A 4831-nucleotide genomic window follows, 5' to 3' on the forward strand; every position below is an offset into this window, starting at 1 on the left:
ATTCATTCTTATATCTACTTTTAGCTATTTTGTGATTTTTCGTTTTTTCTTTAAAAAAAATGATACTACTAAATAGGAACATTTGGGGTGAAACATTTTTTAGGTTGCTGTACTGAGGAACCACAGGGGAACCAGCCTTATGTTTTTCCTTTTAGGTTCATTAGTTTGATTTACAAAAGCTTTTACAGAGTAAGGGTAGGCATATTACCTCTTCTACGTAAGACTCATAATCTCAAATGTGTGATGCATTACAGGAGTGAGTGACAATGACACGCTGTAGATTCAGGATGAGGAAGAGAAGAGGGGAGAAGATGAAAGAGGAGGATACAAGAGTAGAGGATGACAGAGGAAAAGGGAGAAGAGTGGAGAGGAGTTGAGAAGAGTAGGAAGAGAAGACAGGAGCGGATACGAGAGGGGAGGTGTGGAGAGAAGAGGACAGGATAAGATAGGAGAGGAGTGGAAGAGAGAACAAATATCAATCCCAGTGCTCATGTGTCTCAAAGTTCCCGTTCAATAAATTGTTGTTCATCTACAGATTGTTGCATTATTTCATGCATTGATATATCAATAAGACATAATCTCTAAGCATTTACAATGTAGACTTGACTGGCACATCTTTTAAATCAAGTTAGTAGTCAGGTGTCCTAGGGGGTTGTGTTTGTGAGGGGAGGGGGGCGCGGAAAGCTTCAGGGGCCTATAGATCATTACTTAATATGGTACCTGGAAAATCAGGAGGTAGCATGGAATTTTGTTTCAAGGCAAGCGTGGGAACCCTGTTTGAATATACAAACAAAACATGTGAGTGAATAATTTGTATGTGCTTTGCAGACTGATTATATTATTGCATTTCAGGTGGTTTGCTGGGCCCAAAGTGTGAAATTCCGGTTCATATGTTGCCATGTGCCAAGTTCACTATATTCCCGTAAAGGGAACCTCACTAGGTAGTATATTCCCCTGCAGACAATTTTCCTACAGCGAATGACCACACCGCGGCGGTTAATGGCACACATAACAGTTTCACTAGGTAGCATATTCTCCTGCAGGCAATGCGCCTAGGGAGAATGGCCACACCGCGGCGGTGAATGACGCACATAACAGGTTCACTAGTTAGCATATTCTCCTGCAGGCTAATGCCCCTACGGAGAATGGCCACACCGTGGCGGTGAATGGCGCACACATAGCAGATACCGATCCGTACGTCAGGCTCCGAATATGTGCAGTTTTGGGGGGTTACAAGTTCATCACTCCCATCATTCCTGTGTAATTATATGGGGGAGTGATTAAGTTGGAGCCGAGACGCCAAACACTAAATCTGTTGTAATAAATATATTACATGATCGAACGTGAGTTGTCTGACAGAAATATGGCGACGCCTGCGAGCTAGTTCTGGCAGGCAATTCGAGCTGCGCCGTTCCAATCATGTGACATAAATCATGTGACGTACCTCAATCTCCACAACCATCTATAATACACACCCACCTTATCAGGTGGTCTATTTAACCAGAGAGACATTTCCCATCAACCCCTCTTACTCGCACTGCTGCTGCAGTATTGCTACCTGTTGCTTCAGCCCCTCCACCACCCCAGCATCCACCTGTAGGCTCCAACGGGGGGGTTACAAGTATTTGCTCATCACTCCCATCATTCCTGTGTAATCATATAGGGGAGTGATTAAGTTGGAGCCTAGACGCCAAACACTAAATCTGTTGTAATAAATATATTACATGATCGAACGTGAGTTGTCTGACAGAACTTCTCCTTCATGGCAAGGGGGGAATGGGAGGGGCTTGAAAACATAATAGTCACATGACCACAAATGTGTTCCGTTGACTAGATACAGGGGGTGTTTCACATCACCCGATGTCCCACATTACCCCGCTCTCCCCTACCGCGGAACGGGAGTCGCTATGTCACGTTAACGCATCAGACTTGTCTCGTGGAGATTTGTTTGTTTATTGTATTTTAACGTTTGTGTTTGGTTTTATGGATTAACATATTGTGTGCTTAATGTCATTCCAGTTTTATGGTGTATTTACGGCTACGATGAAGTGAACAATAAAGAACCGTTTGACATCAGTAGAGAAACTTTGCATCATGTTTGGGAAAGCGGGGGGGGTCTGTTACATTGACTGTTTTTCTCAAAAATGCTGATTGTGTTGGTAAGCTCTCCGTGTATCCTTAAATTATTATTATTATTATTAAAAATCGTTTTTACTGATCTTCTTCTACTTCTTCCAGGGTGTGTGCAGTTGAGGTCTGTTGACAAAAACTATGCGTCGCTTAAAGGGGACATATTATGCCCATTTCACCACAGTTGATATGGTTCCTTGGGGTCTTAATGAAATGTCTGTAACATTTTTTGGTAAAAATATCACAAGGATCATTTAAAACAGCACCCTTTTTACCCTGTCTAAAACAGACCTCCTCAGATTGACCTGTTTTGAGGGCCCTGCCCCCCTCTCAACCCGCCCACATTTTACCCCACCCCCTTTCACCCCTCTCCCTTATCCCCCCTCCCCCCTCTCATGGAGGTGTAGGACATAACGTTTTTACCTCCATTAATTAGCCTGTGTGTTTGAATTTGTTCTCATTACAGAATGCATTCAACATCTATAGGGCCGATTATGGGCCTTTATGTCTAAGAGGAATAGAGCAGTAAGTTTTTTTTTTATGCATGAGATATCAGTCATTTCTGCAATACAAATATGACTGAGGAATAAAATACATAAATTACTCTTCCCTCTGTATTACTTTGCTTACAGCTCATCTTACACATGTCAATTGTTGACATGTTACATATCAAACAGTAAAAGCACACAACTGTTTCTATACATTTTTATTGTCAGAAAGATTGCTAGAAAGAATGCCACAGAGCTTTTTAAACAGTTATTAAATGTACTGGCTGGGACAGAGGTAATAAATACAAAAAATATCAAGTATAATAAAAACATTGATTACAAAAATCAGTTTGTGCCATTAGTAGCCATACTGTAAACAAAGGAACACTTTATATTTGTGTGTCACCTTTTATTCCCTAAATACAATGTGAACTTTGCTCAGCCGTTACAGGTATTTGGCGTACAGAAGCTTTGTGAGCTGGTGTTGAGGCCCTCTGGGCCGGAGAATCAGGGTGGTCCTGCCCTCCTGCTCGGTGCTCCAGATACGCAGTGTTCCCTGATGCTCACATAGCTGGCTATAACTTCTTTCTTGTCAGGTTTCTCATACTTGGCAGAGAGATCCTCCGGTTTTGAGATCTTCAGCACCTCATTCACATATGGGGCCGGGTCCTGAAAAACCTTGTGAAAGATGAGGTCCAACAGGTTATCCACGTAATCTGTAATACAAATTGGGGAAAAAAGTTGGACATTTTGCACTTTTTTGTATTTATTATTTTCTTTTTATAATTATTTTGTAATTATTCTATTTATCGTGAAGACGATAAATAAATGGTCTTTAAATCGTGAAGACCATTTAAAGACAGCAGTTAATTGATATGTTATTTATGTTTCACATACTGTTTGTACATTATTTGGCTTTTAAATAAAGCCTGTGAGACTCACGGAAGGTTGCATCTGCTTTCACCGGCTTTGCTGTGCACTCGCCCTTCTTATATATTACATCTGTCCCCCGCCGACACACAGGACACACCTCAAACAGCTCCAGGAGGCAGTTTTCATAGACAATATTTGTGGGTGTCTTATGAACAGGGTTGGAAGATTCCATTCTATTAGAACGACAAAGATTTCACCAAAAGGCTGCAACAGCTAAAAAAGTGTAGGATGGTAATCCATCTGATTATTGAAATGTTTAGATTAAATATTGAGTCACTCACGTCACATCTGCTGACTCAGTCAAGACTGTGATCGAGTCATCAGGATCATAGGTAGCATCCTGTGGCTCTCCGAAGTCCATACTTGAACAACTTGGGTTGTCCTCTCCCTCCTCCAAGCGAGGTCTCTTACAGCTGAGGTCCCAACACCGACATCAGTGCAGCACAGTTTTCTGTGTGCCTATGATAAAACAGACATTCAGTATCCATGGAGTCACAACAAATGAGATGCTGTTACAACTTTAACATGGAGACACAATCAATGACATGACGAAGTAACTGAGGGTAAACAAACCTGTACTTTTGTAGTGAGGTCGCAGTGTTTTCATAGAAAGCTGCGTGCCATGTGTGCGCATCTTTGGTGCATGCCGTAGTCTGGCATGCTACGTGATGTAGCCTAGCACCGTGAACAGATGTGCTTGCCTAAACACCAAAAGCAGCAATGTTATTCATACTTGTACTACTGTCATGCATACAAAGATACAAGGACACATTTCCCCCAACTAGGGCTGGTAATGAATAGTCGTTCTAGTCCCGCACATTATGACAACAACATCCTCCGGTATCTTGCGCGAGTGCGACTTTCTACAGCAGATGAGTGTAGCGTTTGCTAAATCCCCATAGCAGCAGCTGCAGCTACCGGAGCTACCGGAGCGCTAACAGAGCGCTACCGAAGCCAACAGAGCGCTACAGGACCTAAAGGCCAATGTATGCTTCTCCGTTTTGACGGACACGGACAGATAGGACCGCCTTCTCCAACGTGGAACGCCCTCTCCGGGCCTCTCCGCGGCTCCACGGAGAGCTTTTCGTGCAGCTCTCATTTTTCTAACTACACGTCGAAATGGCGGACAGCCCACGGATAGCCCTTGGCTGTGATTGGTCAGCTAACGCCAGCATTTCGGGACTTCATTATTTCCGGACCTCTAACTTCCTGTTTCATTCCCTAAATCACAATAAACCTAAATCACAACTACGACTCTATGATTAATGTGACAAGTGTGT

The 4831-nt window shown here is 42.8% G+C and overlaps 1 long non-coding RNA gene across 1 annotated transcript; it reads right to left on the minus strand.

The window, feature by feature from the left end:
* Positions 1-3208: 3208 nt before the first annotated feature.
* LOC128442799 (uncharacterized) lies at positions 3209-4193 on the minus strand. The gene is made up of 3 exons (XR_008338888.1): positions 4125-4193; positions 3833-4010; positions 3209-3334 (listed from the first exon to the last, which is right to left on the minus strand). It is a non-coding gene; the product is annotated as an uncharacterized LOC128442799 (long non-coding RNA).
* Positions 4194-4831: the final 638 nt, after the last annotated feature.

The sequence above is a fragment of the Pleuronectes platessa genome, chromosome 1 (assembly GCF_947347685.1).
Source record: "Pleuronectes platessa chromosome 1, fPlePla1.1, whole genome shotgun sequence".
In the NCBI taxonomy this organism is placed as follows: Eukaryota; Metazoa; Chordata; class Actinopteri; order Pleuronectiformes; family Pleuronectidae; genus Pleuronectes; species Pleuronectes platessa.